Here is a 15,382-nt window from a genome sequence, read left to right on the forward strand (position 1 = left end):
ACTTCATGGGGTCTGAGGTGTCTCCTTCACTGCGTTGCAAACTTCTGGCCAAAATTATAATACCCTTTGCACTACAAGGGTATAAAAAGAACAAACTGGCTAAAGTATAAGAAATATGTAGGCTCCCACATTAAGCTCGAACCAAATATATCCTGCGAAACTGATATCGAAAACTCACTCAAACAATTTACGGAAGTCATGTCCCATGCTGCAGAAGCCGGAGCCAATGGCCACTACTATCTCGACAAAAAAACGAGGATCCACGTGCCTACATAAAAAACTTCCCCCATCTGCAACAAGTTTCCCCTTACCAGTCGAACCCGATCCGACATCCAAAACAGGAATATGGGCGCGAAGCGAAGATCTTTGCCTCTCACTTACAAAATGTCTTCAAACCCCTTCTGCCAATAAATTAATTCACTATCCCGAACATCCCAACCCTAAAGCCGTCCTCCCCGATTACCTTTAATTTAAATTTTAATTTTAAACACCATCAAAAAACAGCTTAACCCCAAAAAACTAGTGGCTATGACTTAATTTCGCCCAAGAGGATAATTGAATTACGATCCCTCAACCAGGCAAAAATAAATCGCAACCGTCTTCCTACAGACTCATCAGTCTACTGCCTTGCCTATCAAAGTTGTTTGAAACTTTACTACTGTCATATCTACAAACATACCTTGAAAGAAACAGTTTGATTCCCTCCCACCAGTTTGGATCCAGAAAAAGCATGGGACTATCGAGTAGGTAAACCGTATAACATCTGAAATACGTGCCTTTGAGTACAGAGAATATGCAACGCTCTGTTTCTAGATGTATCCCAAGAGTTTGACCGCGTTTAGATCGACTGTTTACAGGTTTACAGGATCAAGATCTTCCTACCACAAAACACTCACAATTTGCTTTGGTCGAACCTCACAAACGGGCTATTCATTGTCAGGTGTAAAAACTTTACAAGTGGAGAGTACAACAAAGAAACTGATGTTCCCCATGGGAAGGGTACTAGGACTAATCTTGTACATCTGTACAAATCAGACACTCTCACAAGGCGCCAAACGGTTTGGCTTTTGCATCACAATAATGGCCCTGCTCCCTGATCTTTACAGAAATAATATTTTACTTTCTATTGCTTTCTTTCTACTATTAACTGAGTTTTGTCAGTGTAAACGACTCCAGCGGCGAAGAAAAGGATTTGAATCTTTGCTTCTCTCTTACAAAATGCCATACACTTACAAAACCCCCTCCGCCAATAAATCAATTCACTATCCAGAACGTCCCAACCCTTGAGCCAATTTCAAACACCATCAAAAAATAGCAGAGCCCCAAAAAAAAAACAGCCGGCTATAACTTATTTTCGCCCAAGATGATAGTTGATTATATGTGCTGCCTTTGAGCACAGAGAATATTGCTGCGTCCTGTTTCTAGAGGTATCCCAAGTGTTTGACCGCGTTGGGATCGACGACCTGGTTTACTGAATCAAGATCTTTTTGCCAAAAAAACACTCACAATTTGCTTAGGTCGTACCTAACAAACAGGCTATTCATTGTAAGATGTAAAAACTTTGCAAGTGAAACGCAAAACATTGAAGCTGAAGTTCCCCAAGGAAGCGTACTAGGACCAATCTTGTTCAGACATTTCCACAAGCCGCCAACCGTTTATATTAACCAATTATCTGCCGCTTAAGATCTGCAAATACAGCAAAAAAAAGTATACAAAACTACCTAGTGGCGGTAGATCGATCAGTGGCTAGCTGAATGGCGCATACAAGTCAACGAGCAGAAATGTAAGCACATGAAGTTTGCTTTCAACCGAGGCACTTGGCCACCGCTAGCCCTAAATAATACACTAATTCCACAAGTGGACGAAGTCACCTACCTTGGTATCCATTTAGACAGGCGACTTACCTAAAGGAAATACATAGAAGCTAAGCCTAAAACTTAAGGCCAGCAGTTTCCATTGGCTAATTAACCGCTCGGCTCTCCAAATGGACTATAAAGTACTAATTTATAACTCCTGTATAAACAAATCTGGACCTACCGCTCCGAACTTTGAGCCGACGCAAGTAGCAGCAGCATAGAAATCAGCCACGTGAGCAATTAAAAATTCTGAAAGCAATCACAGGGACCCCTAAGTGTATTCGCGATTTCAACATTCATAAAGATCTGGAAACAAAACGAGTTAAGGAAGAAACCGAAAGCAAACAAATGAACTATAAATACTAATATCACACCCAAAACTACTAGCGGAACAGCTTAACAGGATTAGTGGCCATACACGATTACAGAGAAACGACCCTCCCCCTGCCCCACCTTGGACATTGATACAATTTAATCACCATTGCTAAGTTAAGATTTTAATACTTATTGATAGTCTCTTAAATACTTAGAGAAAACTAAATAAATAAATTAAATGTTAAAAAAAAAAATTAATGTAGAAAAAGATTTATAAATATAATTTGTCTATTTTCTTTTTAAAAAATCAAACTATCAGAAAACTTACCTTTTCTTTCTCCAGTGTAACTCCAGTAATGAAATGCTTCATACAAAGGTACGCAGTTTCTTGAAGCTCTGATTTATCATTTTCCATGACTTTGAAAATAATATTTATAATTTTATCTTTGTATCCGATATCACTGATATAATGACAAGCTGCAAGAGCTCTCAATGCACTGGTTCTCAGTGGTATAAGGTTCGGAACATTTTTGTAACAGTCCAGCTTTGCCAAAGTGGCATCTTCGGCTTCACTTAGTGTAAGCAACTCGTGAAAAAATAGTTTGTGGTAAGTGTTCGTCAAATCTGTAAAGTTACGTATGTGATTTATTTAAACGTTATATAAAAACAAGAAAGGAAGCTAGCTTCGGCGAGCCGAAGCTTATATACCCTTGCAGTATATATGTCAAATATGTCAAACAAAATACATAAAGGCTAAACAACATCGAAGCTATGACGATTTTTCAATTAATTTTCCATATTTTCGACTATTGTTCATATGGCAGCTATATGTTATAGTCGTTCGATTTTTATGAAATTTAATTCGTTATTCAAGAGTCAAAAGACAACTTTATACAAAAAACAATGATGTTATTATTTTATTTTTTTCCATATTCTGAAAATTATGCACATCGGATTAAAAACAACGACGTTATAATTTTTAAATAGTTATAATCAGGGCTAACAGAGTTATGTTCTTAAAAACGTAAAAATATGTATGGATTTATGGACGAAAAAACAGATAAATATGGACGAAAAAGTTGACAAATATGGAATAAAATGGATAAATATGGATAAATAAAGGCAGTATAGACGAAAAAAGGGATAAATAAAGGTATAAAAATTGATAAACGTAGACGATTATATCGATCATATTAACTTTTTATGACAATGAACAGTTAGAAATCGCTACAAACAAAAGTGCGCCGTTTGTCTCAAAGATCATTGCAGAACAATATGACATGTTGTGTCAGATTAGTAAAAACAAAACTACGGCGTTTGTCACTCAATATGTGTTATATGATGAAAATGAACGCTCAACATCGCAAGATGTAACAGGAGCATTTGCATATGCATTCAGTTCAGCAGGTGATAAATTCAGGATAAGATCGTCACCTTCTGTAGAACTATCAATGAGATTTCCTGCTAACATTCGCGATATGTCCCGAAGAATTCGCAGATTCATAATTGTTACATTCGATGATACATATTTTGATTGATTAACGACGCAACGATGTTTTGTTTACATTATTTATTATCGAGTATAAGGCAAACGACAGAAATTTCATAATATTTGAGCCAAAACTATCTTTCTATAGGTTTTCAGACACTTTAATGCTCAAAATATGGATTTATTGAAGTGATTGTGTAAAATATGGATTTATAGGAAAAAAGGCGAAAATATGGAAATAAATATTTTTTCATTTAAAAACATAACTCTGTTAGCCCTGGTTATAATATACATAAAATTTTTGCGTCACAGTTTTTGTTACCATAACTCCAAAACGGCTATGCCGATTCTCATGAAATTTTGTGAGCGTATTGAGTAGGTCTGAGAATCGGCCAACATCTATTTTTCATCCTTTAAATCCAGTTCGAAATAACAAAAATCGCATATAAAGTGAGTTACTACCTCATCACACTGACAAACACACGCTAACATAGCATCTTAACTCAATTTTTGTGATTTTGGTGTATTGAAGTGAAGTCAAGTTTTTTGGGGTTTTGGTAATGGCTTCGTTTTATGTAACATTTCGACAGCGTTCCCGTGTGACGGGAAATCTTCTGTACGTGTGTTAGTTATTGAACTCCTCCTAAACGGCTGGATCGATTTTGATTTTAATGTTTTAATAATTTAATTTTTTTGCTTATACATTGCAAACTCAGTAGATAATTATATGTACATAAGTCTAGAACTGAGTAAATTTTGTAGAGAAATTATAAAGTCATGTTTGGAAGCCGACGTTGTTGGAACATAGGTCGCAGTACAGTGAATGCTAGAAGGGTACGTTGCCGTTACGGTGGTGAAACGTAGTTCGCCGGGGTTTGCTAGTTTCTATGTATATTTTTTGATCTTTCCTATGGCAGCTATAAGATAGAGTTATCCTATTTTGATAAAATTTAATCCGAAATTGAATAGTAGTTAGAAAACCCATCTGGAAGAAATCAAGTCGATCTGATAAAAAGTAACGGCCCGATATATACTGCGTGCAATAACTACACAACTTTTGGGAAAGTTTCAGCATGATAGCTTTAAAACTGATAGACTAGTTTAAAGAGAAAAGACAGACTGGAAGACGTACACACCTCGTTCAAAAAGTATCGCGAATTTTGTGTTTTTTCATATATTATTTATTTATTCATGAATATCTATTTTTCCCCCTTCAAAGTAATCCCCATGAGATATTATGCACTTGTGCCAACGGTTTTTCCAATCTTCGAAGCACTTCAAAAAATCATTTTTTTTTATCTTGTTCAGCTCCTCCTTCGATGCCGTCTTTATCTCGTCAAGCGTAGCGTAACGTCGTCCTTTCCTGGGCCTCTTCAGTTTAGAAAACAAGAAAAAATCACAGGGGGCCAGATCTTGGGAATACAGTGGCTGCGGCATCATTAGTGTGTTGTTTTTGGCCAAAAAGTCGCGCACAAGCAACGATGTGTGAGCAGGGGCGTTATCGTGGTGCAAAACCCAATTTTTTTTCTTCCACAAATCCGAGCGTTTTTGGCGGATTGCTTCGCGCAAATTGCGCATAACTTGCAGGTAATATTCCTTATTGACCGTTCTTCCCTGAGGCAAGAACTCATGGTGCATCACGCCATTGCAATCGAAGAAAACTGTCAGCAACTGTCTGTTGTTGAAGTGCTCGGGCGTCCGGCACGCTCTTCGTCGTTCACATCTTCTCGGCCTTCTGAGAACATTTTGTACCACCGATAAACGTTGCTTCGGTCCAATGTAGCTTCTCCGTATGCCACAGTCAACATTCGGAATGCATCCACGCACTTAATTTCGTTTTTCACACAAAATTTGATACAGGTTCATTGATCCATTTTTTTGAATAAGTAAAAATCGAAGACGATCTAAAACACGTGCAAGCAAAGAAGCTGTCAACAATTAAGTGAACATTCAAAATGGCCGAGCTTGTCGGCATATGTGAGAGACATGAGTACCAACATAACGCCACAAAAAATTGAAAATCAATACGAAGTAGGTAACCCGTGAAAATTCAAAATTCGCGATACTTTTTGAACACACCTCGTATTTCGATTCTGATCGTGATTCTGATCAAGAATATATATACTTTATGGGGTCTGAGGGTCTGAATTATAATGCCCTATGCTCTGCAAGGGCAAAGGGAAACTAATATACCCTTGCAGTCATCAAACATGTCGAACAAAATACATAAAAATACACAACATCGAATCTTTGACGATTTTTCTATTAAGGCAGGTTCTGACCTTGTGAGGCCGAAAAATAACACTTTTTTAAAAAAAATTTGGTTAAGAAAACGATTAAAGATAAAAAGTTGAAATTTTTAACTTTTTTTGAAAACATATTTATTTTGCGAAAAAAAATTAAAAATTGAAAAATCAAAAAAGAGGCGGGAGGGGGCGTTACTCAGTGGCGGCATGTCGGCGAAAAGGTGTCCCGCTTAGGAAGTGATTCAGCCAAAACGGGTATTCGGAAATACAAAAACCAAAAAGATTCTGAAAGTGTATAGTACTGTGCATAAAAAGAACTAGGATCAGAAAAAAAATAGCAACTTTTGAAAAAAATTACGATTTTCGTGTTTTTTTTTACTAATTATTTCGGCAAATAAACAGTTTTCAATATTTTTGGATAGTCCTAGTTCATTAGTTAAAAGAAACAATAAGGAACAATTTAAAAAAATTTGATGGCAATTGGTTACCCTTAACGCCTTCAATTACTTCCGGAAGGTCCGAAAACATGGTTCCGAGATAAACGCGTTTAAAGTTTTGGCTTTACAAGACCGGTACTTGACATGTGCGCCTGTAAAGGCCTCTAAGTTTTGTAATTTTAAAAATTTTGATCTGAAATTTTTTAAGCACATTTTTGGAGCATATATCTATACGATAAGCAAAAAACAAATCGATTTTTTTCGCCACAAGGGTAGAACCTGCCTTAATTTTCCATATTTTCGACTTGTTCTTATAACAGCTATATGATATAGTCTTCCGATTTTTTTTAAATTTAATTCGAAATTCAAGAGTCGTTCGTCTGTCCGTCTGTCTGTTTATCTTTAAACTATGTAGTCTCTCAGTTTTAAAGCTATCTTGCTGAAACTTTCCCAAAATTGTGTAGTTATTGCACGCAGTATACAAGTCGGAACGGGCCGGATCGGGCGACTATTCGGATAGCTTTCATACGAGAGAATGAGGAAAAACTCCCACGCCGTCGTTTTTTATCATATCGATTTGATTTCTTCCATATGGTATTTTTTAACTAACATCGAATTTCGAATTTAATTTTATCAAAATCGGATAACTATATTATATAGCTGCCATAGAAAAGAGCGAGATTATATTTAGAATTAAAAGAAATAAATTGATAACGTTGTTTTTTATCAGCCAAGCATAGTTTTTGGAATATGTATATAGTTTTTTTATGACCTCCGAATTTCAAATTAAATTTCATCAAAATCGGACGACTATATCATATAGCTGTCATACCGTAGTCGTAAATATGCAGAAATTAATAGAAAAATCGCCATATCTTCGATGTTGTTTAGACTTTATGTATTTCGTTCGACGTATTTGATGACTTCAAGGGTATAAGCTGCCGCTTGCCGAAACTAGGTTCCTTTCTTGTTGTAATGGTAAATCTGTATAGCTTTTGTGAATTGATTTCTTACCAATTGTAAATAAACGTGGCTCTAAAGTGGTACAAAACGTGTTGCCATCCATTAATCCAATTTGTGCATTTGCAGGCTGGTGCCTTAACAAATGCTTTTTTGGAGGTATTATGTCAGCGAGAACATCTTTGTGTGGATCCATTACTTCTGAAACAGTTTTTGACTGCATTGTGCCAATGTGTTTAAGCAATGTCATAGATTCTTCTCTAACAATAGCATTTGGGCTTGTTATATGTCGAACTAATTCGTGAATTACTTCATATGTGGCTTTTGCTTGCAATTCTTTCAGTTCCACGTTTTTATAACTCTCATTTATTGGGCTTAAACAAATTTCCAACATGGTCTTCATGTAGTTTTTTGTTATTTCAATAGCGCCGTTAGAAACATCTCCTTCAAGGTCCATTAAAACGAACATAAAAGCTTTTAAGAAATTAAAAAGATTTTGGAACAGAGCCCGTAAAGACATATGTTTACATAAAAACTGAATTGCTTGGCAACCGCCTACCTTCGAGTACCAAGGGCGGTCATAGCACAGAGATATCATTTTTTCTGCAAGATACTGAATAATAGGTAATCTACACGCTCTTTCTTTGTTGCCCATAATATTTGTTGCAGTGTCAAGAATAATACCCATGCACGCTATTCCGGGCTTACATAATTCCTTTTCTTCATGGCCCATGCAAGAGGCTAAAGCATCAATTAATACCATCGGATCTATTCCATTTGAAGATTGATAGCCTTTCTGTTGAAATGGTCCAGCCTGTTGTGCAATCGCCACCATAGTATAATGTCTTACAACAGCGGCCATCACTGGACACACAGAATCTCGCAAATCTTTCGTTGCTGATGCAACTAACATTCCTATAAGAGCTGTCTGATGCGTTCCACGCACAGTTTCATTGTCTACTTTATGCTGAAATGTAGAATAATTCATAATTTTATTTTCAACAAAATCTGCATGTGTAAAAAGTTTTAGCAGCATATGTTTTTCATCATCCAAACTAATAAAGGCAGCTAAGAAACATCGGATTACTTCCCAGCTTTGCCGTCTGTAAAACTGGTCAGTAGAGTTTGACCCCAATGCTCTAAGAGCTGATTCAATAGCTTCATCAACAGGAAAATCTATTGGTTTTTCATATTCTTGAAAATAAGTAACAATCGAAATGGTGGGTTTTTCGGTTTGATCATAAGATAAAGTTTGTGGCTCAACCATCATTTTTCGATTTCCGCCTCCGAATTTTCCAAGAACCCGAAAAGCAACCAAAGCAGCGTTGTCCTGGTTTCTTAGGGTTTTCCACAATGCTTGCATTAAAGCTGCTCTTACTGGTTGTATGTGATCGTATAAAAAATCAGGTTGCAAGTTATCAACACAAAGTTCCAATGTACGCAGGCCCTGAAAATATAAACAAATTTATAATTTTAACAGTTGAAATCAGAATGTGTATAAAATGGAGTTGCTAATTACTTAAAAAAAAAACAAGTCTCTAAAAAGACTTATAGACCTTTTCAGTTAGAACTTTAATGTAGAAAATGACTAGCGTCAATAGTAACAAAATGTTTTCTAACAAGAAAGGAAGCTAGCTTCGGCAACCCAAAGCTAATATACCCTTACAGTCATCAAATATATCGATCAAAATGCGTAAGGGCTAAACAACATTGAAACTATGACGATTTTTCTTTTAATTTTCCATATTTTCGACTATTGTTCGTATGGCAGCTATATGATAAAGTTGTCCGATTTTGATGAAATTTAATATGCAATTCAAGAGCAGTTAGAAAACCCAATATTCCAAGAATTATGCTTGTCTGATGAAAAACAACGATGTTATAATTTTATTTCCCGTATTTCTATATAGATTTTCCGACCTTTCCTATGGTGGCTATATGATAACGTTGTCGTATTTGAATTAAATTTTTTTCTCGAAAATTATGCTCGTGGGATTAAAAACAACGACGTTGTAATTTTTTTCATTATTTATATATACTCCTGTATATTTTTTGATCTTTTGTTTTGCAGCTATATGGTGGAGTTATTCGATTTTGATAAAATTTTATCCGAAATTCAATAGTGGTTAGAAAACGCCATCTGGAAGAAATCAAGTTGATCTGATCAAAAACAACGGCGTTAGAATTTTTTATTTCAATCTCTTGTATTGGAGCTATCCTATATAGTCGCCCGATCCGGCCCATTCCGACTGCGTGCAATAACTACACAAGTTATGGGAAAGTTTCAGAAAGATAGCTTTAAAACTGAGAGACTAGTTTGAGCAGAAACGGCCACGGGTCAGACGGACAGACGTACAGACGTATTTCGATTCAGATCGTGATCCTGATCAAGAATATATATATACTTTATGGGGTCTGAGGTGTCTCCTACACTGCGTTGCAAACTTCTGGCCAAAATTATAATACCCTTTGCTATGCAAGGGTATAAAATTACATTATCTCAAATTACTAGTGTGTGCAGCAAGCTGTTTTCAAAATTATTTTACGTACTTTTATACCCTTGTAGATTGTAGTATAATTTCGGTCAGAAGTTTACAACGCAGCAGGATACATCTCAGACCCCTTTTCAGTACATATATTCGTGATTAGTAGTCTTCTCTTCTCAAAATTATGTTTTTATGAAAACAAGTCTTTTAAAGCTATCCTGCTGGAACTTGACCAAAAGTTATGTATTTATTACACGCAGTATATAGGTCAGAATAGGCTAGATCGGACTACAGATCGAAAAAATAATGAGAAAAAATTAAAACGCCGGTGTTATTTTTTATCATACGAGCATGAGTCTTAAAAAACACCATACGCAAAAATGTTTTTTTTAGGCGGTAAATTTAAGTTTTTTTTTTCTAAAAGATATGTCGAGGATATTGGGTAAAATTTTTGGATCAATTAGAGTCAAACTAACCGAGTTACAGCGTTTTAAACGACGATACTAATATAAAAATACTTTAAATCGATTTTCCCGAAAATGTTATTTTGAAAGTCGGTGCACATCAGAACTCAAAATCTACCGATCCTTTTCAAGTTTAACACAAATTCTTCACATAAACGCAGGTAATCAGGAAAAATTTTTTAAATTTTAAATTTTTTTCTATTTTTAAAAAATAATTTAACAGCGATTTTTTTTTTTAGCTAAAATTGCACTTTATTCTTCCAAAAGCTGCAAAATTTAGATAAAAAAAATGTTTTTAACTCTTCCTGATTATCTCGTGAAATTCATTATCTTTACAACGCATATCACTTTTTATACCCTTGCAGAGCAAAAGGGTATTATAATTTCAGTCAGAAGTTTGCAACGCAGTGAAGGAGACACCTCAGACCCCATAAAGTATATATATTCTTGATCAGCATCACGAGTAGAATCAGAATACGTCTGTACGTCTGTCCGTCTGTCCGTCTGGCCGTCTGTCTGTTTCTCTTCAAACTAGTCTCTCAGTATTAAAGCTATCTTGCTGAAACTTTCCCAAAAGGTGTGTAGTTATTGCACGCAGTATATAAGTCGGAACGAGCCGGATCGGCCGACTATATCGGATAGCTCCAATACGAGAGAATGAAATAAAAAATTCTCAGGCCGTTGTTTTTGATCAGATCGACTTGAATTCTTTCAGATGGCGTTTTCTAACTACTATTGAATTTCGGATTAAATTTTATCAAAATCGGATAACTCTATCGTATAGCTGCCATAGGAGAGATCAAAAAATATATATAGAATTAATGGAAATAAATTGATAACATCGTTGTTTTTTATCCCATGAGCATGATTTTTTGAATATCAAGTTTTTTAACAACTCTTATATTGAGAAAAAAGTTTCATAAAAATCGGACAACTATATCTTATAGCTGTCATAGGAAAGATCGAAAAATCTATATAGAAATAACGGAAGTAAGATTATAACATCGTGGTTTTTCATCAGACAAGTATGATTTTTGAAATATAGAGTTTTCTTACGACTCTTAAATTACGAATTAAATTTCATCAAAATCGGACAACTATATCATATAGCTCCCATATGATCTATAGTCGGAAATATGGAAAATGAATAGAAAAATCGTTATAGCTTCGATGTTGTTTAGCCTTTATGCATTTTGTTCGACATATTTGATGACTGCAAGGGTATATAAGCTTCGGCTTGCCGAAGCTAGCTTCCTTTCTTGTTTTTAAGATATATTATATATATACATATTGGCGGCTAGGAGTTCCAAACTTATATAAGCTTGATGTTTATAGTCAGTTTTTTTTTGAATGGCACCAGTAGTCGAAAATCACTTATCTTCGTGTTTAATGTCCAAGGCCAGTAATAAAGGAAAAGCCGAGCACTCTTCTCACCGTTCCTAATATTTTTATTTTTGTTATACCCTGCACATTCCACAAGTTTCAAGCATTTAAAAACACAACATGCTACATGTTTTTTTTATTGCATGAATTGTTAGTATTCAAAAATATGTGGTCAAAATTTCAAAGCAAAATTCCCATTAGCTTGAATGCAATGAGCACTTAAGTGACCGCCCGTTCGTTCTGCAAAGAAGCGCACATTTTATTTCAAACGCGTTTTTCTCGAAACGACTTTTTTCGACTTGCGTACCTTCTTTTAGCTCAAAAAGTTTTTGATCAATCGTTTTAAAATTTGGAGTAGATATTTTTTATTCAACTCCACGGAAGATTAATCAAATTATATTTTTTTATGCAAGAAAGATGAAACAATATAGTATAAAAACATGACATTGGGTTCAAACACCTCAAAAACATGCAATTTTCAATTTATGTGATCAAAATTACATCCATATTCTTAAACAAGAAAATAAGCTAGCTTCGGCAAGTCGAAGCTAATATACCCTTGCAGTCAATAAATATGTCTAACAAAATACAAAAAGGCTAAACAGCATCGAATCTATGACGATTTCCATATTGTTCATATGACAGCTATATGATATAGTCGTCCGGTTTTGATGAAATTTAATTTGTAACTCAAGACTCATATATTCCAAAAACCATGATTGTCTGATGAAAAACAACGAGGTAATAATTTTATTTCCGTTATTTCTGTTTAGATTTTTCGAACTTTCCTATGGCAGCTATATGATATAGTACTCCGATTTTTATGAAATTTTTTTCTCTTTTTAAGAGTATTTGAAAAACTTAATGTTCCAAAAATCATGCTCGTGGCATTAAAAACAACAACATAATAAATTTTTTTCCATTATCTTATATATATAAATCTCCTGTCACGATGTTTGTCCGCGATGGACTCCTAAACTACTTAACCGATGTTAAATTAAATTGGCATACCATGAGCAGTCTGGTCCAACTTGAGAGATAGGATAGCTTAGATCTTTAATTAAAGTCGCAATTTTATTTTATTGCTAATTATTTGTCTATAATTAATTGAAAGTCACAATTATCTGTTAACTCCAAAATAATCTAATAGGTGTCGATACTTTTCGATTTGATTGAGTAAGTAAACAATAGATGGCACTGCTATGAACAATTTTGATAGAAAATACGTAGATTGGGACTGGGACTGAAGTTCGTAGGTTTGCAAGAAAGGCTTGAAGTACGTAGATCTACGTAAAAAGACGTAAAGTTGGCAACCCTGCTGCTATGGTAAACCGACAATAGCCTGCTTACCACGTGTTATTGACGTTAAGGTATAAATTAAATTTATTTTGTAGTAAACGAAATAGAGTGAAATTTAATTATTTCTACTTTTTTAATTTTTGGTGTTAGCATAGCCAACCACGTACGTAGACCGAAGTGTAAATCAAATTGAAATTATAGGGACGATAATACAGTGAAATCATTCCTGCTTTTTAGTTATCTGTGCTTCATTATTCAAAGTTCTATAGATATAAAAAATATACATGTAGGTATTGTCACATAATTATAATAATAAATTAAAATGCCGCTGAAAAAATCTAATCCGTCCGTGCTTTTCTCATGGGCAACTATATGTTGCATGTTCACGTGTTGGAAAACCGTCAAATCTATTTGTGTTAGCTAAAGACAGGTTAACCAGAAATATTGTACACCGATTAGTGCTAAATTAAATTTAAATTGAAAATATTTATAGTTTACAATAATAAATATTAGAGACTTAAGACTATCTACCTTACCTACCGTTCTTCTTAAATTGTATACTTCAATGTAATATAACAATAACTTTAGCTACAGCAACGCGTGGCCGGGTCTGCTAGTTTATATATATATTTTTTGCTGTCTTCTATGGAAGCTATAAGATAGATTTATCCGATTTTGATAAAATTTTATCCGAAATTCAATAGCAGTTAGAAAACGCCATCTGGAAGGAATCAAGTCGATCTGATCAAAAACAACGGAGTAAGTATTTTTTATTCCATTCTCTCGTATGGGAGCTATCCGATATAGTCGCCGGATCCGGCCCGTTCCGACTTATATACTGCGTGCAACAACTACACAACTTTTGGGAAAGTTTCAGCCAGATAGCTTTAAAACTGAGAGACTAGTTTACATAGAAACCGACAGGAGGACAGACGGACAGACGTACAGACGTATTTCGATTCAGATCGTCATGCTGATCAAGAATATATATACTTTAGGGGGTCTGAGGTGTCTCCTTCACTGCGTTGCAAACTTCTGACTGAAATTATAATACCCTTTTGCTCTGCAAGGGTATAAAAATATGTTTTTAACGAAAAAAAAATTTTGATGATTACATATAAAAATGAACTCCACTATTTCCAGCGGAAATAGTGCACTTGAAAACATAAATAAAATATCCCTTAAGTTAAAACAATTTGTGATTATTAATTCCTGGTTAAAAATATCATGAAAACAGCAAAATTTCGAGCTCATAAACTGGGTTCCCCCCATAAACAATATAAGTAAGAATATTTGCAACTAGCCTTTTAAGAACAATGATACTTACCTGACTTATTAAGGTAGGGGATCCATTTAAAGCAGAAACCAAAGGATCCATTAACATCGGTAGGTATGGCAGTAAAGAAGACAAGCGAACTGGTACAGTAAGGCAAAGCTCCACAAAAAGATCTCGCATATGCTGTTTGTGAAATCCACTCTGAAGACGATTTAATCCTTCCAATAAATTTGGTAAAAGTGGAAGAAACTCTTGGTATAATAGGTCATGGCTGCCACCTCCAATCGACCTAAACAGTGCTCTCAGCAGTAAAAAATAGTTGTAGGGCTCGTCAGAAACCAAAGCCAATTCCATTGATCGAATCACTATTTTATGAAGATGCGGACGCAACATTTGTTCGTTTTCGACTGGAAAAAGACTCACGCTTCCAAAAACCAACTTAAATAGGCGAAGATACAAATTAGAACGCTCCAAGTTTGAGCCCATTTCTTCCATTTTATCCAAAAGATATTCAACTAGTACCGTGGCAAAAAGAGGTGATGTTGTCGGATTAGCCAAAAATGAGTTTGCTATTACTTGCAGGGACTGATTTTTATAGATCCTTTCCACTAAGAAATGGATTGTTGTTGAAAATATTTCTTGAAAGTTTTGAGAGTGCATCATTAAAAACTGAAAGAAAAAAGAAAGAGAAACAATTAGTTAAAATACATGGTAACAATGGTTAGTTTCGGCTGACACCTATAGTTTTTAAGGGGCACAACTAGTGTAAAGTTTTAAAAAAATGAAAAAAATTTTTTTTCATATTTCGGTAGATTACACCTTTAAAAATAATATATTAAAATTTAAAATCGATATCTCAAATAGTTTTTGAGTTATAACAATTTAAAGAGCAGCATTTTCCAAATTTTCTTCAGTGATAACTCAAAAACTAGTGATCCGATCACTACCAATTTTTTTTACATGTTCTTTATATAGTTATACGTACCATGAACTATCGGTTTTTTGATCCGATCAAAAATCGAATTTTGGCAGGCCAAAAACGACCAAAATTTTGGTTAAAATTCGATTTTTTTTTTTTTAACGCTGCCATTTTGTCATTTTTTGATATTTTTTTTATCGTAGTTCATGGTATGGAAAATATTATCTAGTTTAACGAGAATTTTTCATTTTT

The 15,382-nt window shown here is 34.7% G+C and overlaps 1 protein-coding gene across 2 annotated transcripts in view; it reads right to left on the bottom strand.

Annotated features, from left to right (window-relative positions):
• Positions 1-15,382, bottom strand: part of LOC108086330 (transcription-associated protein 1) — a 118,328-nt gene that overhangs the window by 39,640 nt on the left and 63,306 nt on the right. For both annotated transcript variants that reach the window (XR_006245709.1, XR_006245708.1), the window contains exons 11-13: positions 14,263-14,880; positions 7,358-8,750; positions 2,500-2,795 (exon numbers count right to left, since the gene is read on the bottom strand). The gene's annotated coding sequence lies outside the window, so the exon portion shown is untranslated. The remainder of the gene's footprint in view (positions 1-2,499; positions 2,796-7,357; positions 8,751-14,262; positions 14,881-15,382) is intronic.

Source organism: Drosophila ficusphila, unplaced genomic scaffold (assembly GCF_018152265.1).
Source record: "Drosophila ficusphila isolate 14025-0441.05 unplaced genomic scaffold, ASM1815226v1 contig_636, whole genome shotgun sequence".
In the NCBI taxonomy this organism is placed as follows: Eukaryota; Metazoa; Arthropoda; class Insecta; order Diptera; family Drosophilidae; genus Drosophila; species Drosophila ficusphila.